The sequence below is a fragment of the Theropithecus gelada genome, chromosome 16, assembly GCF_003255815.1.
Source record: "Theropithecus gelada isolate Dixy chromosome 16, Tgel_1.0, whole genome shotgun sequence".
NCBI lineage: Eukaryota > Metazoa > Chordata > Mammalia > Primates > Cercopithecidae > Theropithecus > Theropithecus gelada.
The window spans coordinates 34,767,609-34,794,749 of record NC_037684.1 but is presented as its reverse complement, the minus strand read 5'-3'; the positions used below and the strand labels follow the sequence as shown (position 1 = coordinate 34,794,749).

The following is a 27,141-nucleotide window of genomic DNA, read 5'->3' as shown; positions in this document are numbered from 1 at the left end:
AAAAATTAGCCAGGTGTGGTGGGGCACCCCTGTAATCCCGGCTACCTGGAAGGCTGAGGCTGGAGAATCGCTTGAACCTGGGAGGCGGAGGTTGCGGTGAGCTGAGATTGTGCCACTGCACTCCTGCTTGGGCAATAGAGTGAGACTCCTCTCAAAAAGAAAAAAACAAAACAAAAAGGAGTGTTTGTGCCGTGTGAGCCATTCTCCCCTCTGCCTTATGTTGGATTCTTAGAGGTGGCTTGTAGCATGTCCATCTTAGGTCCCATGTGGGGCAGGATTGCTTGTGTTGTGGCTGCAAACACCCCTTCTCTGTACATCAACACATCACCAAGTCTATGGCGATGGGGTAAACCACTGGACATGCTGGCTGCTCCCCACTCACCTGTAGGTGGGTGAGGTGGCTGGCTTGGACTTTGTCCACAGGCAGGGGCAGCACCACAGAGGTGCCCTAGGTGAATTTTGCAGCAGCAGGCGGGGCCGACTGGATGGGTAGGGAACGACTGTTGGTAGGGAGGTGACTGCAGTGGTCCAAGCTTGCAGTGAAAAGGCAGAGGTGATAGAAAGGAAGGAACAGAGCCAAGAAGTATAGTTGAGAAAATACTAGACTGGGCTTCAAAATTGGGATGGGGTCAGGGAGAGGGATTAGAAGCTCGTATTATGCTAGAGGTGGGCTTCGATGGCTGGGAAATAGGGGGTGGGGGGTCACATGGTCAAAGGGAACACCCTCAGGAGGGAAGGCAGCTGGACAAGGGTGGGTTCTGTTTTTAAGAGAGCCGCTGCTTCAAAGAATCCTGCCCTCTCTTCCCCCTGACTGCGTTTTACTAACTGGTGACTCATTTGACTTAATGAGCTCTAGAAAATTTGTTCTACTATGCCCCTTGGCTTTCATTATAATTTTAAATTGATTCCTTTTTATATTATTTTATTTACTTTACTTTGTATTATTTATTTATTTGGAGACAAGGTCTTGCTCTGTCATCCAGGCTGAGGTGCAGTGGCACCATCACAGCTCACTGCAGCTTCGACTTCCTGGGTTCAGGCGATCCTCCCGCCTCAGCCTCCCAAGTGGCTGGGACCACAGGTGTGCACCACCATGCCTGGCTAATGTTTTGTATTTTTTGTAGAGATGGAGTCTCACTAATATTGTCCAGGCTGGTCATGAACTCCAGGGCTCAAGCGATCCACCTGCCTCAGCCTCCCAAAGTGCTGAGGTCAAGGTCAAGAGTCAGCACATTTTTTCTGGAAAGGGCCAGATAGTAAATATTGTAAGACTTTGTGGGCCACGTGATCTCTGTTGTAACTGCTCAACGTGGTTGCAGTGGGAAAGCAGCCATCGAAGATGAATGAATAAGCATGACTGTGTTCTGATAAAACACTATTTATAGATATTGGAATTTGAATTTCACATAGCTTTCATGTGTCACAAAACATCATTCTTATTTTATTTTTCAATCATTTAAAAATGTGAAAATTATTCTTAGCTCAAGGACAATTTTGGCCCATGGGCCAGAGTTTTTAGACTCCTTCTTTAGGCTTCTCCAGTATTTCTTCAATCGAAAAAAAATAAAAACAGTGAATCAGTCTTAGCAAGAATCACTGTATGTTCCGATCACCTCCTATATTCTCAGTGTGGAGTTCTGCTTTTCATGTTGGGTTTTCCTCAGCTGCTTCTACAGGTTTTCATGGGTTCCAAGTCAGGAGCAGGAGAATCAAGGGTCATTCCTAGGACTCGGGGCAGTGCCCCACTGTTCTGCAGGCTGGGGATGCTCGCTCACGGTGTTTCACTGCTGGGCTGCCTCATTCAGCGCCATGGAGCAGATGACAGGGCAATGGATCTCACTATTCTGGTTTCTAATAAAGATCCCTCCTTCCCCTCCCCCTCCAACACCCCTGCAGAGCTAGAGAGAGTCAGATGCACCAATAGAAGGCTGATGACTTACAGGGGCTGATGCAGAAATCAATTCTTCCTTAAAATACAGGCTACTATTTACTATGCAAAAGAAATAAACTGTGTGCCTCTCGAGGGTCAATATTTTTCTTTGGGGAGAAATAGTGGAATGCATGGGAAGAATCTCTAAGCAGAGAGGCTCAGCCTTCACCCCAGTCCTGGATAGGAAATGCTCATAGGTTCATGGACCTGATTAGACTCGGTTGCAAGAGTCACTGCACTGCATTGGCTGGGGGAGGTCAGCTGCCCCATGCTAATGCTTTGGGACCTACCTGCCATGTTAATAAAGACAAGCCCATTTTCAGGAGCATCTTGAGGCTCTGCTTGACATAGGCAAAAAATAGGACCCAGAAAGATGTTCCTGGAGAGCAAAATGAAGTGACTCCTCTTGGTCTTACAACCAACACTGACTGAGCACAAGAATGCCAGCCTCGCCAGGTAGGATTTGCAGGGTCACTCAGTGCCATAGCCTCAGGGCCTTGCAACAGGAGGTGCTTACCTGGCACCTGCCAGAGAAGGGGCGCTTGCTCCATGCAGGTGCCTTGCAGGCATCTCTGTGACCCTTCAGGGCAGTCCTTGAGGTAGGTGTCATCATCATCATCATCATCATAGATATTATGATTCCCAGGAGTCTGGGAAGTTACCTGTCCAAGTCACACAGCCAGTACCAGGCAGACAGAAATGCAAAGTGACACTCCGCTGCCCCTCACTGCCTGTTCCTTCATCCTGGACCATAAAACATTCCCCAACTTTTTACCCGAGATGTCAGGGTGCAGGTCTAGGGTATGGAAGAAGCAGTGGCCAGGTCTCACAACCGACAGCTGGGTGACCAAGCCACTTCTCTCAACCTTCAAGTTCTTTGCCCCCCAAACCATTTGGTGACCCCAGGGCTCCCTTCTTATGCTGACATTGTAGTCTATGTAGGTCCACAGGCTGAGTAGCTGGGACCACAGATGTGCACCACCATGCCTGGCTAATTTTTTGTATTTTTTGTAGAGATAGAGTTTCGCTATGTTGCCCAGGCTGGTCATGAACTCCAGGGCTCAAGCAATCCACCTGCCTTGGCTTCCCAAAGTTCTGGGATCACAGGTGTGAGCTACAGCACTTGGTCTAAATTTCTATTTTTTATGAACCTTTATTTTGTATGGGTTTTTCAATGGAGAGATAGTCTACTTTAGCCTGTGTCTTCTAACTCAGGAGCCTGGGGCGGGGTGGTGATCAGTGACAGGACAGCAGGAGGTCTCCAGTCCAGGCCAGGTGAGAGGCAGGGGACCCTGGCATCCTAGCCAGGGACCTGGCTCCTTCCTTTCCCTCCCCTCTCTGACCACTACTGCCCACCTCCTCCAGAGCCAAGGGCAGGATGATTTCTCTGGAAGAACTGGATAAAGGATATCTAAACCAATAGACAAATGGTGCAGCTGTGCCTCTTGGCCTGGGACTCCCAAGCAAAGATAGTGAATTGAAAAACACATAAATAAGCATGCCCTTGAGGTGGCTACGCAGCCTGGACCAGACATGTCATCACCCACAGATCCCTGTAATCTAAGCGAGACACACAGACAGAAAAATACACCTGATCTTAGCCAAAAGGCCGAGAAGCGATACACAGACAGGAAAATAAACACACCAAGGCTGTTTTCCTCAGACCACTTGTTTTCTTGCTTTTCTAAGTCCATCAGCCTTCCTCCCTTTCTCTCTCTTCTCCTCTCTCTCTCTCTTCCTTTCTCCTTTCCTCAATCCTGTTTTCTCAGGCAGTGACTTAGAGGCAGTGGGGTGGGAGGTAACGAACACATTTTAGGGGAAGCGCTAAAGTTGAGTGAAACTGGACACTAAAATGGGACATTTTTTAGGGACCCTTGGAAAGGCACTGCCTCCTGAGTCCCTCCCTGTGGTTTTGTAGCTAAATTGAGGCCCTGGGAGGGGAAGGGGCTAGCTGAGTCACTCCTGGTGCCTTCTTCAGAATCATACCCTCCCAGCCTCAACTCATGCCTCATAGGGAGACAGAGAAATCCGGAGGGTGAAGGCAGACAAAGAAAGGGAAAAGTGTCTGCAAGGTTGAGAGAGAGAGAGATGGGAACAAAGATGACAGTGCAGAGTAAAAGAAGAAGACGCTGGAGGGTAAGGGGAGGGATAGCCATGGAATCGAATCATGAATCTAATCACTGCTGCCGCTACCCATAGGCTTTTCCCTTTTCAAACAATTGTTTTTGATTGACTTAAAATTCACGCAACATACAACGAACGATTTAAAATGAATGATTCAGTGGCATTTAGTACATTCACAATGTTGTACAACTATCACCTCTCTCTAGCTCCAAAACATTCTCACCAAACCCAGAAGAAAGGCTGGATCTCATAGACAGCTGCTCCCCCTTCTCCCCTCTGCCAGCCCCCAGCTGCTCATCTACTTTCTGTCACCATGGATGTATCTCTTCTGGATATTTCGTATAAGGGAAGTCACATAGCACGTGGCTTTTGGTGACTGGCTTCTTTCACTGTGAATCCACATCTTGGCAAAGTTCCGTCTTCATTCCTTGGGTAATGGGAGGGATAGTCCACATCGGTTTATCCATTCATCCATTGATGGACACCACAGTCTTTTAATAAGTGAAAAGTGTGGAGCCGGGTGCAGTGGCTGACGCCTGAAATCCCAGCACTTCGAGAGGCTGAGGCAGGCAGATCACTTGAGGCCAGGAGTTTGAGACCAGCCTGGCCAACATGGTGAAACTCCATCTCTACCAAAAATACAAAAATTAGCTGGGCATGGTGGCACGTACCTGTAACCTCAGCTACTTGAGAGGCTGAGGCATGAGAATCACTTGAACCCAGGAGGCAGAGGTTGCAGTAAGCCTAGATTGTGCCACTGCACTCCAGCCTGGGTGACAGAGTGCGACTCTGTCTCAATAAATAAATAAATAAGTAAATAAATAAATAAATAAATAAAATTTAAAAAATTAAAAGTGTGGGAACTAGATACGGACCTTTTTATTGTGACTTTTCTGACAACAGTGGAGACGCAGTGGAGGGAGAAGGGTGTGTGTGCAGGAAGGGGAGTGCTTGGCTAAGGAAGGAGCCTGGCAGGGGCCTGGACAACCTTCACATTCTTCCTCATTTTGCCAAGGCTGGGCCTCCAAGAACCCCCAGGCCCTCAGGGACAGGGATGTGCAGGTGAGACCCTGGGTCCCTTTTGCTCCCAAAGAAGAAGGTCTTCCCAGCAGAGTTCACGTCTTCTGTGCAGCTTACCTGAAGGGACAGTTTTGGCTGTCCCCTGAGGTGTTGTGGGGTGGACAAGAAACCCCAGGCATCTTGCCCACCTCCGAGGTGACCCTGGACATCACTGGGGAACACTGCTTGCTGTTTGGAACATGTCTGCCATTTTCCTGGGCACCTGCCCGTGACAGTGCATCCAGGCTCACTGTAACCTGTGAGGTGGACAGATGGAGTCCCTAGATGGGTAAAAGACCTGAGGGGTAGAAACTTGCCCAAGGCCACCGAGCCCCAGGGACCTAACTCCCCCCAACACACACCCCTGCCCTCAAGGCAGGATTCCCGACAGTTTTGTCCCTCTGCTCCCCATGTCGTCACTCCTCCCCAGCCAAATCTCTGCTTACAAAATCCAACTGGCTGCTCCCTCAGGAGAACCTCCCTGGGGATTCTTAACGCCCCAGCTTTTGCTCCTAGTCTGTCTGGCAGGTCTGTAGGTTTCCCACGATTTGGGGCTGTTTCTTGCTGCAAGGAGGCGAGGACCAATCTGCCTTCCTGCACCTGCCACCATCCTTCCTGTTCCTTCTATCGTTCTTACTCAAGGCAGCACAGTTTGGTAATGATAACTCAGGTTCTAGAAAGCTCCTTGGGGAAGGGAGGGGGACCAGTCAACACCCCTTGCCAGTATTGGATTATTAATAACATGTTTACTTCAGCCCTGAGGATGAGCCACTCACAGGGGCTTCACAGAGAGGATCTCTGTAATGCTCACAACCACCCCGTGAGAAGGAATGATGAGGAAACTGAAGCTCAGAGACGTTCAGAAATCTTTTCAGGGTCACACAGCTAGTAAGCAGAGAGCAAGCCTTGAATTCTGATATTTTGATGCTAAAATCCATCTCTACGCTACTGTATCAAATGGGTGCCTTCCCAACAGAGCATCCCCTTTGGGAAAGGGGAGTTGATGGTCATAACCCAGGCCCTGCTGGAGTCAAGAGTCCGGGCGCTCAGGCGAAGCCCGAGTGGGGCTGGTCTCCCATACCGCGGGCGCATCAAGCTGGGGACCTGGACCGAGCTTCCAGGCTAAATCCGACGGCCGTGGGGCGGCCCCGGCCGGTGTCTCAGGCCGCCCTGCGGCCCTCGCTAGGGGGCAGCCAAGGAAGGTCCCGGGCTCCGCCGCCGCGCACCCGCGCCCGCGGTGACTCAGCGGAATCGCCGCCTGGCCGGCGGTTCTGGTCTGGTCCCCCTTAACCGCTCAGTTAAAAACCCAGACTGGAATCAAGCACAGGGAAGCCTGCACAGCCTTGTGAATATACCGGAAACATTTTAAAAGAGTGACTTTTATGGCATATGAATTATATCTCAATAAAGCTATCGTTAAAAACAAACAAAAATCCCCTAAATGGATCTCTCGCAGGTAACTGAAGACCAAGCAGAGATAAACCTAGAATCCAAAATTAACCTTAACATGCGCTTTGTTCTCCAAGGTAATTTTTGGCTTCTGCACCCTGTCTTTCCTTTGCTCTGGTCTCCTGCTCTGCACCACCAGGAATTTTGCAGCACATTTAGGCAGAAAACAGGATTTCTCCTAATAGGAACCATGTTTGAAGCATTTCCAGTTATTGCCTCATTTAATTCACACAACAAACTATTATGCCGACATAATACAGCTGAGGAAACTGAGGAACAGACAGGCTGAGTAAGTTGCCCAAGGTCACACAGGAAGTATGTAATGGAGCCAGGCTTAAAAACCCAGACATCCTGGCACCAGCAGCAGACCTGTCAGGCCAAGTGATAGCCGAGATTAAATCAAGCAGTGACTGGCAACAGCTAAGGAATATAAGGACACTGGCCCAACTGAAGTAAAGCTCTTGTTTCCTGGGAGAACTTTCTCCTTATTCACCATTTGTTCTCGAATGCTTATGGTCCAGCTATTTTGCTTTAATCTATAAAGATAAGTGATAGGGCAGGCATCCTAGTCCTGGGCTTAGGTGAAGGCTGGAGCCCACAGTCTCTAGGAAATCCCTCTACTCCAGGAACAGGGGAGTGTGTGCAACTAAAGGAAAAGAGAGCCCAGGAGGGCTGGGTGTGGTGGCTCACGCCTTAATCCCCAGCACTTTGGGAGTCGGAGGTGGGTGGATAACTTGAGGCCAGGAGTTGGAGACCAGCTTGGCTAACGTGGAGAAACCTTGTCTCTACCAAAAGTACAAAAATTAGCCAGGTGTGGTGGCGGGCACCTGTAATCTCAGCTACTCAGGAGGCAAAGGCAGGAGAATTGCTTGAACTTGGGAGGCGGAGGTTGCAGTGAGCGGAGATCACACCACTGCACTCCAGCCCGGGTGACAGAATGAGACTCTGTCTCTAAATAAATAAATAAATAAATAATAACAACAAAAAAACCTAGTAATTAAATGGTTAACTATGGTTAGCCCTATGTAATGGGAGTGAGGAAGGGTGGGATCCATTTTTTTTGCTTATTCTATGCTATTTTGATTTATTTCAATGAGTATAATTTGAAATTTAAAAGAAAAATGAAGAGTATTTTTTAGAACTGGGGTGATTTTTTTTTTTTTTTTTTTTTTTTTTTTTTTTTGAGACGGAGCCTCTCACTCTGTCGCCCAGGCTGGATTGCAGTGGCGTGATCTCGGCTCACTGCAAGCTCCGCCTCCTGGGTTCACGCCATTCTCCTGCCTCAGCCTCCCAGTAGCTGGGACTACAGGCGTCCACCACCATGTCCGGCTAATTTTTTGTATTTTCAGTAGAGACGGGGTTCCACCGTGTTAGCCAGGATGGTCTCAATCTCCTGACCTCGTGATTCGCCCGCCTCAGCCTCCCAAAGTGCTGGGATTACAGGCATGAGCCACCGCACCCGGCCACAGAACTGGGGTGATTTTGAGAGAAATGTGGAGGGGTTAAGGGGAAAGGCGAGGAAAATGGAAATGGAAAGTTGGAGCTTAGATGAGAACCTCTGTCTAAGGTAACTGGAGGTCATCAAGTCAAACATACTATAGATGAAGCAACAGCAAAGCCAGGCACAGTGGCTCACGCCTGTAATCCCAACACACTGGGAGGCCGAGGTGGGCAAATCATCTGAGGTCAGGAGTTCGAGACCAGCCTGACCAACATGGTGAAACCCTGTCTCTACTGAAAACACAAAAATTAGCTGGGTGTGGTGTTGGGCGCCTGTAATCTCAGCTACTGGGGAGGCTGAGGCAGAGAATCGCTTAAACCCGGGAGGTGGTGGTTGCATGCAGTGAGCCGAGATCTTCCCACTGCACTCCAGCCTGGGTGATAGAGTGAGACTCTGTCTGAAAAAAAAAAAAAAAGAAAAAGAGCTGAGAAGGCTTAATAAACACCCTTGTAAGGCCAGATCTTGGTGTCTGGGATGCTAAAGATACTCTTCTGTGGCAGCTGGTCCCCAACTTTGAGCTTCTAAGAAGGAGCTGTGTCTCCTTTTGTGTCCCCTCCTCTCTCTTGCCCACCACAAGTAGCGCCCAGTACACAGGCAGCCACTGAGAGGTGCTCGGTAAGACTGGCCCCCGAAGAGCTCTGAAGTGTGAGCTTGTGGTCACATGGCATCACACCACAGAATGTTCTGGAACCAAACTGAACTATTACTAATGAAAGACCCAGATTTCAAGCAGAACTGCCAAATTAAAGAGAGAAGATAAGGAGCATACAGAAAGAAAAGATTCATGCTGGCAAGAAGAAACTGAAATAATTCTGGGCGTCAATCCAAAGACAATAATCAACGATTGTATGAGGGCATGGATGAAGGCCGCTTTTTGGGAAGAGGTGGTGCCACTGTGTGCACACGGATGATTGCGGCTGATGTCAGTTGGCTAATGCCCACTGTCATGAGAAAATTCGCAGATTGTGTCTGAGAGGACAATTTTGGTTTTGACCTAAGGTTTCTGGGTTTGTTGTGTTGTTTGTTTTAACTAAAAGCTTCTATCCTCCATTGTAACTACTGGAATAACCAAAGTGCTTGTAAATCTGTCATGCTTGGATGGCCTTTGTTTTTAGAACTACTATAGTTCTAAAAACTACCCCATTTTTGACATATATAATATATATATAAATTTTTTAGACAGAGTCTCCCTCGGTCGCCCAGGCTTGAGTGAGGTGGGGCCATCTCCACTCACTGTAACCTCTGCCTCTTGGGTTCAAGCAATTCTCCTGCCTCAGCCTCCCAAGTAGCTGGGACTATGGCGCCCACCACCACGCCCGACTAATTTTTGTATTTTTAATAGAGACGGGGTTTCACCATATTGGCCAGGATGATCTCGAACTCCTGACCTCAAGTGATCCACTCACCTCAGCCTCCCAAAGTGGTGGTATTACAGGCGTGAGTCACCGTGCCTGGCCTGATACTTTTTTTGATCAGGCAACAGCCTTCAGTGAGGATGGCAGTGGTTGTGTGAAACAAACTGATGGTGCTCCCGTCCCTCCCTGTGTCCACAAATGTCCCTGGTCACCACTTTAATCTGCCTGAAATGAATCCCCTGAACCCAGAGCCCCAAGTAGATGAGAAGGAGTTTCCTCTGATGTCAGAATCAAGAAAACCAGAGCAAAAAAAACTGCCTTTCTTGGGCAAACCACTCTTATTCTTTAAAGGAGTAGTAGGGGCTGGAGAGAATGTATTTTATAAAAGTGATTCATGGTCCTTATTTAAAAGTCAAATACAAAATGATATAAGAAAAAAGCAAACAAACCACTCTAACATCTTAGGACACATCCTTGCAGACTCCTCTCCTGTGTACACTTGTAATTTTCCCTACATGGCACCATATTACACCAGCTATTCTGCAGCCTACTTTATTCCCTTAACAATATGCTGGTATTAACAAGCTTTGTCTTTTTTTCTTTTTTTGAGATTGAGTCTCCCTCTGTTGCCTAGGTTGGAGTACAGTAGTATGACCTTGGCTCACTGCAACCTCCACCTCCTGGATTCTAGTGATTCTCCTGCCTCAGCTTCCTGAGTAGCTGGGATTACAGGCATGCACCACCACGCCCAGCTAATTTTTGTATTTTTAGTAGAGATGGGGTTTCACCATGTTAGCCAGGCTGGTCTCGAACTCCTGATCTCAAGTGATCCACCTGCCTTGGCCTCCCAAAGTGCTAGGATTACAGGCGTGAGCCACCAGGTCCAGCCAATAAGCTTTGTCTTTTGGTTGACCTCCAATGGGTATAATTTGTAGCATCGCTGTTGAGAGGGGGTCCCTACCTTCCGGCTCTAATAGGCAGCAAATGGTCCACAAACCAACTCAACATTACCCTTAAATATGCTAGAGGGGGACGGACTGGCTTTTACATCTTCTCTCCCTTTTTAGCCATGCATATTCTTCCCTTAATAACAGGAGTAAATATTTCTATAGCCAGGCACTGTTACACATTTATCTTGTTTAATCCTCATAGCCACATAGGTGCAAGCGGCTGTTATTATCTTATTACCCCCATTTTACACATGATGTGTGGCTGCCCAGGCTGAGGAAGGACACCTGTGGCATTGCATCTGCAGTCCCAGCCTTCGGTGGCACTGGGTGGGTTTGGAGACCTCCATCAACCAATCACGAAGCCCCACTCAAGGCCCTAATGTAGGAGGAGCTGCTCCAACCACACCTTTGGGGGTACACAGGCCCTCTTTGCTCCATTTTACAGCTGGGAAAACCAAGGCACAGAGAGGCTGAGGAACCTCCAGTGGACCCAGAGAGAGTCAGGGGAGAGTCTGGCGAGAGGTGATTTGCTGGAGAGTTCAGCTTTAGAGTGGGAAGTCTGTTGGGAGTGAGAGTTGGGAGGGATGGTGGGACTGTCGCAACAGCATCACGGCCGCTCTCTGAGGGTGAATGGTCCTCCTTACAGTCAGGGCGTTGCCTCAGCAGCACCTCCGGGTGCTGTGAAGCCTCTTGGAGGCACCTTTGGGCCACTGGCCAAAGAGCATTGTGGGTTCTTGGAAGCACCTGCTCTTCCATCAGCCGTAACCTGGACTGATGACCGGCTCTTAGGTTGTGGTTTCTGAATGTGCCCTGTGAACGATGCACTGCCTCGGCCTCACGGCAGGGGCTAGGGAGGACTGCTCTATCCTGCACCCTGACCTGGGCCCAAAGCTGAGCTTGGAGGGCTGCCTACTTGGCTTCTCCATGGACCTGGAGCTAACCCACGAAGCCAGGCCTCATGATGTGGAGATGCCATGTGCGCATCTATCCCCATGGGTGCACGGAGAGGCCACTTGCCCCCAACCCCTCTCCTGGAATGCACCACATCCAGCCTTGTGAGTAGATGGGTGCCTGGACTCCCTGGGCCCCTGAGTTTGGAGGTGGAGGCTTTGGCTTCACGTCTTCCTGAAGGACACCTGTTCTCGGCTCAGTTCCCTCCATGGATTTGGGTGGAAAGGGAACCCGGACTGCAGTCAGAGGCCCTGGGTTTAGTGGGGTCCACTGGCTGGCTGTTGAGGCTGGGCCAGTCACTTGCCCTCTCTGAACTGCAGATTCTTCATTTGAAACATGGAGATGATGACACTCCTGTCTCACAGGGTGGCTGTGAATGTCACTGGAAAAAATGCATGGGTAAGATACTTGAACAAGTAGTGATGTCCTGGACTGATGCGAGGTGCTGAAGTCATCACATGTGAGTGGAGAGGGAGACTCCTGAAGATGGAGAAGAGGAGGCTGGACCTGAGGGAGAATAGCAGGAGCCAGTAGGAGAGGCTTTGTCCCAACCTCTGCCCTGATGGCGGTGGGGTGACAGCAGGAAGAGGTGAGGGGCAGCTCTGGGTCAGCCCTGGAGGGGAGAGAAACAAGGGGCAACTTCTGGGAAGGTCTCAGAAGTGGTGGAGTGAAGGTAAACTTCAAAAGGAGAACCAGAGAGTCTGTTTCTCATTCCTTCCAGCGCTGGAACCCACACAATGTGACAGGCAAGCACAGGGAAGACAAGGAAGGCGATCTGGGGGCACAGAGGGCCTGGCACTTTCTGCGCCGAAGTCTCAGCTTTCAGGGAATGCGCCCAGAAGCAGTGGGGTAGGTGGGAGTTTGAAAGGCCACAGAAAATGGCCAGAAATGGGCTCTTTTTGCCATGATAGTTCATTAGATGGGGACAACAAGGAAGACAGGGAGGGGAGAGGAGGATTAGGAAGAAAAGGTGATAGTTTTTAAGATGTTTTCACTTCTGATTTTTGAGTCTGAGGTCACACTCTGAAAGTCGCAGGGGAGAAGAGGATGGCAATTCTGTTTGAAATCAGCAGTTGTCTGCCGTAATGAATGACCTGATCAGCACTGTCTTGGAAGGACAGAAGATAAACAGTGTCTGCTGAACACACGTAAAAAGTGCCACACGGCCAGGCGTGGTGGCTCATGCCTGTACTCCCAGCACTTTGGAAGCTGAGGTGGGCGGATCGCTTGAGGCCAGAAATTCGAGATCAGCTTGGCCGACACAGCAAAACAACATCTCTACTAACAAAACAAAAAATTAGCTGGGCATGGTGGTGCACACCTGTAATTCCAGCTACTCAGGAGGCTGAGGCACAAGAATTGCTTGAACCTGGGAGGCGGAGGTTGCAGTGAGCCAGGGTGATAGAGTGAGATTCTGTCTCAAAAAAAGAGAAATGCCACACCAGGGCAAGCATACGCATCTCCGAATTCTCTCTTTGACAGAGACAAAGTGCCCCCAGACACTTCTGTATGGCGGCATTGGGGCCAGAGATAAGCACAGCGCAGTGCAGGGCGTCAGACCAGGCTGCCCGGAGTCCACTCCAAATCCTTCACTTAGGAGCTGTGCGACTTTGGGCAAGTCATTCAACCTCCCAGAGCCTCCTTTGTATCGTCTGTAAAATGTGGCGATTAGATGAGTTAATACGTGTCAAGTATTCAGAACCATCGCTGGCTGTCGGTGAACCCTACTATGGTTACCATTGTTAAAACTTCATCCATTAATTTAGCCAAACCTTTCTGTCTCCTGTTTGTATTTTCAAACCAAACAGCTTTTTAGGGCAAAGGGCCCCACCCCATTCTGGATCCTGGTATTGGGAGGGCTTTGCCTAGATTTGCATTATAATAATGCCGCAGCCCCCGTCTGAGTTTGGAGAGGCGCCTGGAGCTAGTTCTAGATTCAGAGTCCACCAGCGGGGAAGCAATGCTGGGAAGCAAAAGAAAGACCGTGGAAAGCTCTAAAGGCTCTTGTTTGACAGTATCCACGACACGTGGTGCCCCTTGGCCCTCTCGATGCAGCCTCCAGCCAGGCAGGGCAGATGGCAGACCCTGTGAGATCATCTCCTGGTCCCGTGACACCCTGGGGACAGAGCCAAAACTGTGTCCTGGTGCACCCTGGGCGAAGCCAACTGCTTTGTAAGGAGGAAGAAATGTACACGCTGGTCTAGAGAGGTCTATGTATCATCAAGTGAAATAGTAGTTGCAGAAATGTACATGTACAGAATTTTTATAAATAAGAAAAGAGTACATATATGTGTAAACAAACAAACAAACTAGAGTATATATGCCCAACAAGGGCTTTCTCTGAGAATACAAATACAATTAGGGAGATTTTCTCTTATTAGTGTCTACATTTTTGTCTCATTATACTGTCTTATAGACATGTATTATGTTTACAATCAGATGAAAAGCAATAATATGTTCTCATTTTGACAAAACAAAACGCTCTCGTTACGGAGTCATGTTCCACTGAGGATCTGCCCCACAGTGCCCTGTGGGTCTACATCAATTTAAATGGACATATCAGAATTTGGATCGGGAAGAAAACAAAGCCAGAAGCACACACCTAGGTCCTAGGCCCCAAAACATGATTTCAGAAAAAGCAGCCTCTCTCAATGCCAATGTCCATCATCCAACAGAAAGGCCAAAGAACAGCCTGGACAACATCTATGTCCTGAAACAGAAATTAGTCACATACCAGGAAGGAAGGGAGGAAGGGAGGAGGGGAAGAAGGGAAGAAGGGAGGGAGGGTGGGCAAAGGAGAAAAAGCTGGCAAGAAAGAAGCACAAAGAGTGTAGACACAGAAGAGGAAATTAAGTTCTGCTTGGAAAGTGGCAAAGCTCTACAGCCCTGGGGTGGAAGCCAGCAGCAGGGGAAGGAGGGGTCTCTGAGAGTCGTTAAAGGGGAGACCCAGGAAATGAGAAGTCTGCCTCTGTGCTGTGCCCTCCACACCCACCTGTGTCTGAGAGGCTTCTGGATCTTCCAAGAGCCTTATGAAAAGACCATCAACATCATCAAGGAAGACTAAAACCACTGAATTGTAACTCAAAGTGGGGGAATTTTATAGAATGTGAATGATCATCTCAATAAAGATGTTTTTTAGAAGTTGCAAAGGAGGCTCAAACTTAAATTTATTTTCTTTTGCTCAATCTAAAAATAGAGATGCCCTTCAGTTTTCCCGCAGGTGGGAGTTGCGGCCTCCCAGCTGGCCTGCAGAGGCTGGTTTGGTCAGGCCTCCGCCTCCCCGGTCTCCTGTTTTCCAACAGGAGCCCTCTGGCTGGCTAGAACAAGGAAAAAGCAATTGACCCGAGGAACTCCTTGTACACAAGCCTCCTCTCTGCTTGCCAGTCTGGCTTTGGCTCAAACCTCATCACTGGGGAGAGTTTGTGTTAAAGCACCAAGGTGGCTTCCTATTGTTTACGTACTCTCAGAACCTTTTGGAAAGGACTTTAAAGAAAAAAGCCCCTTGAGAGCACTACAGTGGTTACCTAGCTCTTCCGGAATCCTTCCAATGACAGGGAGCTCACTACCTCTTAAGGGGGCTCATTCTATTTTCGCCCTCTTTGATTGACAGAAAATGTTTCTGTCTATAGCTAGAAACTGTGTCCCTGAGACTTTGGTAAATGGGTCCTGCTCAGGGCCCTGGAGCCACACAGAACATGCCAGTTCTTCATCCCAGGGGGCCCTTCACAGATTCAACCATCCCACATTCCCTGTCGTCTCCTCTTCAAGTTGAACATGCCCGACTCCTCCAACTGTTCCTTACCGGGGCCACATGGGCCACAGCCTTGAGTATCAGAATGAACTCTAGGCTCCAGTAACAGCAATCATGACAACGATGACATCAGTTGAATGCTTACTCTGTGTAGCCACTTGGGATAATTCAACAAGTCTTCACTATACCCTATGGGAGAGATTCTGTCCAGATTCCCCAACTCACAGATGAGGACGCTGAAGCAGAGAGGTGAAGTAACTTGCCCAAAGACACACAGCTTGTCAGTGGTCAAGCCAGGATTCAGACAAGAATGGGCAGGTTCAGGATGGAGCGGCTGTAGACAAAGCTAGTGTTTAAGCCAAAGGCAGGGGGACATTTCACAGAAGACACCCAGATTAACACAGAAGACAGTTGCTTTCCAAAGCATCAAATCCATGCATTTGATATTGCAGGTCGACTCTGTTTACTTAGAAAATACCACAACGTCTCTGCCACAAAAATAGAAAGCTTGTAGTATATAGGCTGTCTTTGTCCCCTTTAATAGATTTTACTACTCTCTTTTCTCTTTGAGCCCCCAGTACAATTCTAGGGCATTGCATCTGTGCTTCCAAATAGCGGGGAGGGGGTAATATCTGATTCCTTCAAGCTACACAAACGATGAGCAAACATATGCTAAAGTGAGTTGGGTCACTGAGTACATGTCTCTCCACAGAAGGAAAATAAGAATGTCAGAATCTGTAACACACTCAGAGGGACACATTACATCCTCTTGATGCTCTCTTAGCCCCCCAGCCACTGCAGATCACATATGAAATCCCTGAGTTCTCCTCAGACGTGGCCCCATGGACACTGGGGAGTGGCTGTTCCTGCTCTGTGACTTGGTCCTCGAGGCTCAGGCTGAAGTCACATCACACACATGATTATCTGTTATGGATCTGCCACTTACACTTCAACTCCTCAGTTCAAGAGAAAGAGCAGAGTAATTAGAAACCTCCTCGTAAAAGCCCATTTACAATTCAGGAGCACTGCAATTTCCTTTCCATTCTTGCAGCTTATTATTTGCAGAGCACTTTCCAGGGAGCCATAAAATATGGATTTGTAAGAAGCATCCAAGGGACAACAAACATCTAAACACCTCAATCTAGTGATTTACAAGCGTGTGCTATGCAAAAAAATACAAAATGAGATAAGATGCTGCCACACTGCTGCTAAAGGAGCTGATGAGGAAAATCTGATAAGATATCCAGTGCAAAGTGATCAAAGGTATTAGCAAATATGACCCTGGTTACTTGTATCCTAATTTAGTTACTCATCCTACCTCTTTACAATTAATATTGTAAAATATTAATTATTAAATCTTCTCTTAAGGCCGAGTGCAGTGGCTCATGCCTGTAATCCCAGCACTTTGGGAGACCAAGGTGAGAGGATTGCTTGAGTCCAGGAGTTCAAGACCAGCCTGGACAACATGACAAAACCCCATCTCCACAAAAAAAATATTTAAAAATTAGCTGGGGCTGCGCACGGTGACTCACGCCTGTAATCCCAGCAATATGAGAGGTGGGTGGATCACTTGAGGTCAGGAGTTTGAGACCAGCCTGGCCAACATGGTGAAACCCCATCTCTACTAAAAATATAAAAATTAGTCGGGCGTGGTGGTGCACAACTGTAGTCGCAGCTACTCAGGAGGCTGAGGCACAAGAATCACCTGAACCCAGGAGGCAGAGGTTGCTGTGAGCTGAGATCACACCACTGCACTCCAGCCTGGGTGACTGAGTGAGACTCTGTCTCAAAAAAAAAAAAAAAAAAAAAAGTTAGCTGGGCGTGGTGGCTCACACCTATAGTTCCAGCTACTAGGGAAGCTGAGGTGGGAGGATCACCTGAGCCCAGAGACGTCGAGGCTACAGCGAGCTGTGATCCCTCCACTGCACTCCAGTCTGGACCATAGAGTGAGACCTTGTCTCAAGAGGAAAAAAAAAAATCTTAATTAAAAAATGAATTTTCATGTAAAGTAGCCTTTCAGAGACAGGCTCGTCCTAATCCCCAGAACCTGTGAATATGTTACTATACATGGCAAAGAGGAATTGGGGTTGTAGATGGAATTAAGGTTCTGGGTCAGCTGACTCTCAAACAGAGAGATCATCCCCAGATTATCAGAGTGAGCCCAAAGTAATCACGAGGGTCCTGACGTGTGGAAGAGGGAGGCGGAGAGCTGGTGTCAGAGCAAGGTGATGTGAGAAGGACTTATCCCGCCATGGCTGGCTTTGAAGATGATTGATGTAAATTTTTTCTCTCTATAGCTATAGAAGATCATGAGCCAAGGAATGCATGAAACCTTTAGAAGCTGGAAAAAGGAAGAAAATGGACTCTTCCCTGGACCCTCCAGAAAGGACCACAACCTTGCCAACACCTTGATTTCAGCCCAGGGACACCTATGGAGGGTTTCTGGCCTCCAGAACTGTAAAGTAATACAATCGTGTTGGTTTAAGCCACTAAATTTCTGATGATTTGTTACAGCAGCAAATAGAAAACTAATACAGTTGATGTCTACAGATTTCATTAATGTGGACTAGCACTTTAATGACAACTTGATTTTGGGGAAAGGAAGGAAATAAATGGATCTGGATGGCACACCTGCTGTGTGGCCGCATCATGCAAGACCCCAAGCCATTTACCACCCTTGGTCCCCCAAGCCTGCCCAATGAGGTGGGTATGGCAGCACCCACTTGCAGCTGATGGCTCTGAGAATGTCCAAGGGTACTTTTCTAAGTCCTCAGCTGGGAAAGTGGCAGGGCCAGGATTGGAGCCAGATTTCTTTGCCTCCAGAGTGCTTTCTATTTAGGGGCAGCCTTCCTTTCTTTATGCTCAAGCAAAATGGTGCAAAAGCCCACAGAGCATGCGTTATCTGGTAGTGCACACTGAGGGCCCCAGAATGACGGCCACCTCCTCTCCCCACACCTTCTACTCTTCTGGGCTTTCCTTTCCCTTCTCTCTCTCTCTCTCTTTTTTTTCTTTCTTTCCTCTCTCTCTTTCTTTCTATCTTTCTTTCTTTGTCTTGTCTGTCTTTCTTTTTTTTTTTTTAGAGATAGGGTCTCAGCTCTGTTGCCCAGGCTGGAATGCAGTGGTGCAATCACAGCTCACTGTAACCTCAAACTCCTGGGCTCAATCAATCCTCCCACCTCATCCTCCCGAGTAGCTAGGACTACCGGTGCCCACCACCACACCCAGCTAATTACATTTTTTCTTTTTGTAGAGATAGGGTCTTGCTACATTGCCCAGCCTGGTCTCAAACTCCTGGCCTCAAGTGATCCTCCTGCCTCAGCCTCCCAAAGTGCTAGGATTGCAGGCATGAGCCACTGTTCCTGGCCCCCTCCTTTCCCTTCTCTCCCATGTCAGCACCTACCAGCTTCCTAGAGAAAGTGGGGATGGAGACCAGGGCAGAGGTGAGAAGGGGCCTTTCCTTTCACAGCTCTGGTACTTCTATGACCCCAACTTCTGCACAGTGCAACGGTAGAGGCACAAAGAAAGGAGTGCAGTGCACATTGGCCTGTGCTGGAGGGGAGTCAGACTCCTCAAATGTGTGCCACACTGATGACAGCTAACTGACGAGCTCTCATATCACATACATATTTGCAGACTCTGAGTGGGCATGGCATGGGGAGTGGGGAGCTCCTTTACCACTTTGAGCCATGAATTAGACGGAAGAACCATCCTCTCCCAAGTGGAGAGAGATGGAATGGGACTTCGCACACTGCTCTGTGTCCCCAGGCACGCACGTTGTGTGTATTTGGGAGGCATAGGTGGCTCTTACAGCCTCCTGGGTGTTCAGGAACACACCTGTGATTGGCCTGAAACAGAAGAAGGCTTTGGAAGATGTCCAGATGTGGTTCATTAATGATGCCATTGGGGGAAAGCCTCTGCCTGCTTAAAGGATAGAATCCAGTTAATTAAGAGCAATACTTTGTGCTTAAAAGGCACAAATTCAGACCCATCCATTAGTCTCTTCAGTTAAGATCACTTTAAATCAAAATTGCCAAGCTGGGGCCATAGCAAGCATCTATTATTAATGAACAGAGAAAAGTGGACTCCCAAGTAATAGGCTTGCCAATTGCAAAACACTCATGGGTGGATTTGGGAGCTGCTTCAGACATGTCCGCTATGTAATAAAGTTTAGAGCAGCTTTCCACGCTATAATGCACCGAATGCATTATTGATGCTGTGCTTGGAGGCTGCGTGAGTGTCCTGTGCCCAAGCATGTGCACATATGTCCTCTAATCCTACAGACAGTCCCAGGATACCTGTGGGCAGGAGAGTGGGCCAGGCAGGGAGAGAATGACATAAACAGGATGGAGCGACCCATTTTCCCAGCTCTGGCTGAGCAGCTGGGAAGACCTTGAGGACCAGGCCAGTGGGCAGATTATGAGGAAGGCATGAACTAACCCCACCAGGGACCTAGAAACAGGAGCAGAGGTGGGCCATGCCCTTGGATATATTCGGGCTGGCCAGGAAGCTATCTATGCAAATACTGAAGGACACAGGGGTAATTTCAGAGCAAAGTGACCCCTTGGTCAACACGAGTTATGGAACTCTGCCTACCTACCACACACAGGGCTTCATGCTGAGCAAAGGGACAGACAACATGCTCTCTGCCCTCTGGGGGTTGGGTTTGGGAGTGGAGACAAAGAGATACACATGGTCCAAGGCCATGGGTAAGAAGAGAGAAAGCAGATTGTCCTGAGCCTCAAGTGTCTGTGACTCTCTGAGCTAAGTAAGGAATCAGTGCCAGAGACAGAGGTTGCTGGAGCTGAGCGGAGACGTAGCCAAGAAGATTGGAGAAGGCTCTGTGAAGAAGGTGAACTTGAGCTAAGACTTGAAGGGAGGGCAGGCTTGAAGGGATGAAACGGCCTCCTCTGTGCTAGACAGAGGAGTGACAGGGCCATCATCAGGCAAAGGGGACATTACCAGGCAAAGACACCATTGGTCAAAGGGGATGGTGGAGACAAGACATTCTGGAGGAGCCCGGATCAGAGGGATTTGGGGCCAGGAGCCGGCATCAGGGAACCGGCTCCTAAGGAACCACAGTGCCACTGGCTCTCAGCTGGAAATTAGCAGCAGACGTAGAGCATGCATCCTGAAGTTTTGGCTCTGGTGACAGTGGTGGAGCTGTTAATTCTTGGAGTCCAAATTCCTGTACCACTTCTGAGTTCCAAGGGGGTGGGGAAGGTAAGTAAATGGACCCCAGCTGCGTGCCTACCTCTGACTGGCTTTCTGGGGTGATCCTTGCACCAGGAGTCTGTGGAAGGTTATGTAATGAGGCTGCGAAGAGGCCCTGGCCAGGACTGCATTAGGAAAGGTTGCTGTGGAACAAAGCCTTGTGAGAGAAATTAGGGAGCTGGGGAGGGAAGGAGGGAAGAGAGCAGTTGGGGTGGAGGCTGAGGGAAGAGCCAGCATCCCAGCCCCCAGGAGGGGCTGCCCAGACTCTCCCGAGGGAATGGAAAGGTGTCTTTGGAGGGACAATTCTCAGCACACCATTAGCTGTCAAAAGTCAGCAGGCCCTACTATGGTTGATTTTCAAATTCCGGTGAGGGGATCTTGGATACAGGAGCCCTCCCCAGAGAGGGCTACCCTGGGTAGGCACAGACCTTCCCAGTAGCTTGGACATCTTTCCAGCCAGAAAAAGACAAAAACATGCATATAATTATCTAAACAGAGGCGCTTCCTTTGCTTTTTCCCAATTATTAACCCGTGGGTGTTAAACTCAGTAGGATCAGAGGTCCTTCTAAGAGGGAGAAAAACTCAAAAAGCCCATAGGTCCAGGGTCCACCTTCTGTCCAGCAAGGAAAAGATGATTCCACTTTGCAGACAAGGTAACAGAGAGGCAAGCCCGGTGTGCAAAGTCACCTAGCTAGTCAAGGGCAAACAAAGACATGGAATTAGCTTCTGCTTCCTAGAGCAGAGCTCCATTGGCTGCACCACCATCTCAGACAGCAGGGTTCAGAATTTTTAAGAAGTGATGGCTTTGCATTGACCTGCTTACGTGCGCAAGTCCACGCCTGCTTCTGTGCTGACCACAGTCTCTAGCCAGTGGCTGTCAGCTAGCAAAACTCCAGTGACAGAAGAGCCTGCAGGACATATGTTCTCAACCAAATGGCTGGTGATACCATTTGGGCAACAGTCCAGCCAAAATTTTTTTAAAGTTAAATTAAAATCCACATTATAAACAACTCTCTGGAAAAAAAAATACACACATGCATAACTTTGATTCAACATATGTATTTAAATATCCTGATGACTGCTAATGATTGAAATTTAATTTATTTTTTACTTATTTTTTTTGAGGCAGGTCTCACTCTGTCACCGAGGCTGGAGGGCAGTGGCATGACAATAACTCACTGTAGCCTCAAAGTTCTGGCTCAAGCCATCCTCCCACCTCAGCCTCCCAAGTAGCTAGAACTACAGGTGAATGCTACCATGCCTGGCTAATTTTTTAAATGTACTGTAGAGACAAGGTCTCGAACTCCTGGCCTCAAGTGATCCTCCCTCCTCAGACTCCCAAGGTGCTGGGATTACAGGCGTGAGCTACTATACCTGGCCCAAGACCATAATTTAAAGAAACATATCAAGAGTGCAAAATATAAACAACATATGGAAGCCTCTTTCTTAATTCAGAGTAGATCAATTGCAGGTGGCTGGAGATGATATCATTCTTCTAAGAAAAATCTGCTAGAATTTAACTCAAATCAATTCTCATTTCAACCTTCTCAAACCTAACATTTTATTGCTGGTTATTTTTTAAAAGTAAATATAACAGCAAAAAACCATCAGAAAACATTTCAATGTGCAAAGACACATGGGACACTGAGAGAGTCAGGACTCAGACCCAGAGCAGCTTCTTCTTGTCTGGGAAGAAGGGCAAGTGACTGGGGACCTAGCAGGTGACCTAATGTTCCCTGAACAAATGGCATCGCGTGGCACTGGGCCTCAGTTTCCCCAGTCCCAAAAGGATCGACAGAGATATTCTTCAGCACCACCAGGACAAAGGTCTGAAACACAATGCGGGGGCCCAGGTGAAGGGAGCAGCTGCCTCAGGACAAGTAATAAAGGGCTGGACTGTCTCTAGAGAGTTCAAAAACAGGGCTGGGCATGGTGGCTCACGCCTGTAATCCCAACACTTTGGGAGGTCAAGGTGGGCAGATCGCTTGAGGCCAGGGGTTTGAGACCAGCCTGGGTAATATGACGAAACCCTGTCTCTACTAAAAATACAAAAACTTAGCCTGGCGTGGTGCCCTGTAATCCCAGCAACTCGGGAGACTGAGGCACAAGAATCACTTGCACTGAGGAGGCGGAGGCTGTAGCGAGCTGAGATCGTAGTCACTGCGCTCCAGCCTGGGCAACAGAGTGAGACTCTTTCTCAAAAAAAAAAAAGAGTTCAAAAACAGTAATAAAACCAACTAATAGTCTGCTTTTTATTAGCATCATGTGCCAGCAATCCTAAACAATGCCAGTGATAAAATACTCCTCCCTTAAAAAAAATTTTCCTGGTCTAAGGTTTTTTTTTTGAGACAGAGTTTCACTCTTGTTGTTGCTCGGGCCGGAGTGCAATGGCGCAATCTCGGCCCACTGTAATCTTCGCCTCTTGGGTTCAGGAGATTCTCCTGCCTCACCCTCCCCAGCAGCTGGGATTACAGGTGTGTACCACCATGCCTGGCTAATTTTTGTATTTTTAGTAGAGATGGGGTTTCATCATGCAGATTAGGCTGGTTTCGAACTCCTGACATCAAGTGATCCACCTGCCTCAGCCTCCCAAAGTGTTGGGATTATAGGCATGAGCCACTGTGCCCGGCCCTGGTCTAAGTTATAAACAATTGGTGCGATCTCTGAGTGTTAGTAATATATATGTAAAGTTCCAGATAGCACTTTAAAAAAGTTATCCTTTAATAAACTTTGTTTTCTCCACAGAAGTTATTTGGAGAACTTCTAGTTATACAGTTGGCCCTACCATATGTGGAGTCAGCCACACGTATTTGTTTTGAGAGTAAGTTCTGTTTCTTTGTTTTGAGATGGAGTCTTACTCTGTCTCCCAGGCTGGAGTGCAATGGTGCAGATTGATCTCAGATCACTGCAACTTCTGCATCTCAGGTTCAAGCGATTCTCCCACCTCAGTCTCCCGAGTAGCTGGGATTATAGGCACCCACCATCATGTCTGGCTAATTTTTGTATTTTTGTAGAGACGGGATTTCACCATGTTGGCCAGGCTGGTCTTGAACTCCTGACCTCAGATGATCTGCCTGCCTCATCTTCCCAAAGTCCTGGGATTACAGGCGTGAGCCACCGTGCCTGGTAGAGAGTAAATTCTTGATGGTTCAGAATTTCCAGCCTGCTTTGGGTGCCATTTGCATCTTCCACCTCTGTGAGAACACATGTTCCTGCATTAAGCAAGTAGATTCTAAGCACAGACAATGGTAGGACAGTGATTATAAAGGCAGAAACTGGAGCTAAGTTACTTCAGTCCTGTCATTCTGTGCGACCACTTGGAGTTTTTGTTTCTTTTCTTTTTTTTTTTTTTTTTGAGACAGGGTCTCAGTCTGTCACCCAGGCTGGAGTACAGTGGTGCAATCTTGGCTCACTGCAACTTCTGTCCCCATCTCAGCCTCCTGAGTAGCTGGGACCGCAGATGTGCACCACCACACCCAGCTAATTATTTTCAGTAGAGACGGGATCTCATCATGTTGCCCAGGCAAATCTCGAATTCCTGAACTCAAGTGATACACCTGCCTCAGCCTCCCAAAATACTGGGATTACAGGTGTAAGCCACCACACCCAGCCTACTTGGAGTTTTTGTATTTAAAATTTAAAACAGTGAGACAGCATGTGAACCACAAAGTGTAATATTTTTGCTTAGTAATACAAAGTTTACTCATAGATGATATATTTTGCTGAGTTTAAATACCATTTTAAGTGGAAATTTATTATTTTAAAATTGTGAATTATATTGTTTAAAGAATTAATCAAGAAAATAAAGCTGTACATCAATGGTACAATACAGTAGTTACTAAATTATGGGCAACTTTTGCAGACATCTTACTTTTCTTAAAGTTCACTTAATAACCAAACAATGATTTGCATAAAATATTACATCAGTCTGCAATCAAAGGATCGAAGCTCAGAAAGATATAGAAAAGCTATTTAATAAATACTTGTGCTTTTTTCCTTTTTTGTAGTATATTTACTTTTTATTTGAAAAAAATCCTGGTGCAATTATATGTACAGAGTTCAATAAGAGAAACATTTTATTATCTGCATTTCTTTTCTGGCCATTATTACAGTCATTTCATTACACGATTATTTCTGACAACTATTTTGTCATATATAGGTGAGGATGTTAAACAAAGGTCAGTGCTGGGTGTCAAATGGCTGCCTACACCATTGTTCCATAATGTGGCACATGATGGCTGAGAAACCCCTTCAACATTAGCCAGTCTCAATCACCCATAGATCTGCAATAGAATGAGGATGACTTTTTCCCCAGACCATCAATTTCCCTGTTAATGCCAATGCCCATTTCTCCCAGGACCACTTCATGCAGCAGCCACAGTGACAGTGAATTCTAGGATGTGAAGCTCAACAATACAAAGGTTTGCAGTGACTTCTTGGGGCTGGGATGTGACATCCAGGCAGGACCCACAGAAGGTGGTGCTCCTGGCAGGTCTGACCCCCACTCAGCCCCAGAAACAGAGGCCGGCCCTTGCAGCAGCGACAGCGTGTGGTCCCCGCAGCCATGACCTACTTCCTGGTCTACCAGTGGGGACTGGGCAGCCGTGACAAAGCAAAAATAAGTGAATTGGGAGTGAGCTCAGGCTAGAAAAATTTCTGAACAGCGTTCACCCTTTTTGGGGGGATGACAGGTAGGCGTCATGGATAGATGAAGGGTCTAATCTTAGAAATTAAAAAATTAAGCAGGAGGTAGTTAAAACACAAGCTTTGGAGCTGGAATATTTGGGTTCAAATTCTGTTTCTGTAATTTACTGGCTGTGTTGCCTGGGACAAGTGACTTAACCATTCTGAGTCTCAGTTTCCTTATTTGTAATGTGAGGATATAATCCCACCTCTTCCAGCTGTCCTGCCATGAAGCAAAATCATGTCTGTTTGTTCTCCAGGAACCTGATATCATTTTAGTCCCTTTCCTTTAGTTTTCCTTTTCTTTTTCTTTTTTTGGAGACAGAGTCTCACTCTGTTACCCAGGTTGGAATGCAGTAGTGCGATCTCGGCTCACTGCAAACTCCACCTCCCAGGTTCAACAGATTCTTGTGCCTCAGCCTCTTGAGTAGCTGGTACCACAGGTGCACACCACCATACCTGGCTAATTTTTGTTTTGTTTTTGTAGAGACAGGGTTTTACCATGTTGGCCAGGCTGGTCTTGAACTCCTGGCCTCAAGTGAGCCACCTGTCTTGGCCTCCCAAAGTGCTGGGATTATAGGCTTGAGCCACCGCACCCATCTTCCTTTAGTTTTCGATAACAACATAAAATATTCTATAGGGACAGAACCAAAGCATGGCGGGGCTTATGCACCCCTCCTCAGAGCTGGCTTGGTGGTCAGGCCCAGAAACTTCCCTGGGAATGCAGGGTAGGCAAAACCTTACCCAGGAAGTAACTTGGCTTGCCAGAGGGTAGATACTGCAGGAACTAGACACCCATTATCTGCTCCCCTGGGAGCCTGAACTTCAGGGATCCACTAACAGCAAACAAAGGTTAACAGCACACAATGGCCAGGCAATCCTGGCATTTTAAATAAACACGTGCAAGTTGTGGGTAATGAAGAATAAATCATCTGAACATTCTATACTTCAGAATTAGAAAACTGGATTACAGATGAAAGAGAATAACAAGGAAAGAAGGAAGGTCTAAGCTGTGATTTATAACAACAATAACGACAACAACCCCAAAGGTTTTGTTTTTGCTTAGTGGTGGGGCCAGCATTTACTGAGCTCTTCTTGTATATTCCTACTAAACAGGACACAAGCCTGATGATGATGGCCATTTTTATCATCACCTGGGCAAAGACTACTCAGAGCAAAGTAGAGTCAAGACACGGTACATTCCTGTCAAAGGGTTCATTGTGACATTATTTGAGTGACTGGATCCAGCCGTACCTAAGCTGGGTCTATTTCTGAATTTTTTCAAATTTGGGAACCAATCAATTATATTATATGAATAACCAATTTCTTTGGGCTTCTATTACTTGCAATTGAAAGACAAACATATTCTAACTAACCCTGAAACCATTAACTGCCTATTTGTGCTCCATCACCTAATGTGACTTTTCCTTGCCTGAATAATGAGTATAATTACACCCTGCTCAGGCACTGGGCCTGCCCCATGTAAGGTGTATGACAGAGCTTGATTGAAATGAAACATGAAATTTCATGAAATATGAAATTAACATATTTTTACCTAGGAAAATATCCTTACCATCCTATCTTCTAGGGAGGCTTAGGGAGATTAATTTTTTCAGGGGTTTATTTATTCATTAGAAAAAAAGTTTTAAATGTGAAGCACAAGGCAGATCAGTGGTTCTCAAGCTGATGCAACAGAATTCCCTGCAGTACATTAAAAATATATCCACTGATGGCCAGGCATGGTGGCTCACGCCTGTAATTCCAGCACTTTGGGAGGCAGGTAGATCATGAGGTAAGGAGATCAAGACTATCCTTGCTTACGGTGAAACCCCATCTCTACTAAAAACACAAAAAAATTAGCTGGGTGTGGTGGTGAGCACCTGTAGTCCCAGCTAAACTCTGTCTCAAAATATATATATATATATATATATATCTCCACTGATGTCTGGCCCTACCCCAGGGATTTGGATCCAATTGGCCTAGGGTGGAGTCTTACATTGTGGCTTTAAAAGCTCCTCAGGTGATTCTAATGTGTAGTTAAGGTAGGCAGCCAGAGTGCAGGTGACCACAGCAGTGAGTGAAATAGGTACAGTGGTACGGTCCTTGCCCTTGTAAAGGTGTCTTGTGGGGAAGGCAGTGGGAAATCAAGTGAGACAAGTGCCACAAAGTCATAGGAG

The 27,141-nt window shown here is 47.4% G+C and overlaps 1 protein-coding gene across 8 annotated transcripts in view; it reads right to left on the bottom strand.

The window, feature by feature from the left end:
• The window catches only part of MAPT (microtubule associated protein tau), a 130,056-nt gene that overhangs the window by 68,688 nt on the left and 34,227 nt on the right, over positions 1–27,141 (bottom strand). The window lies entirely within an intron of this gene.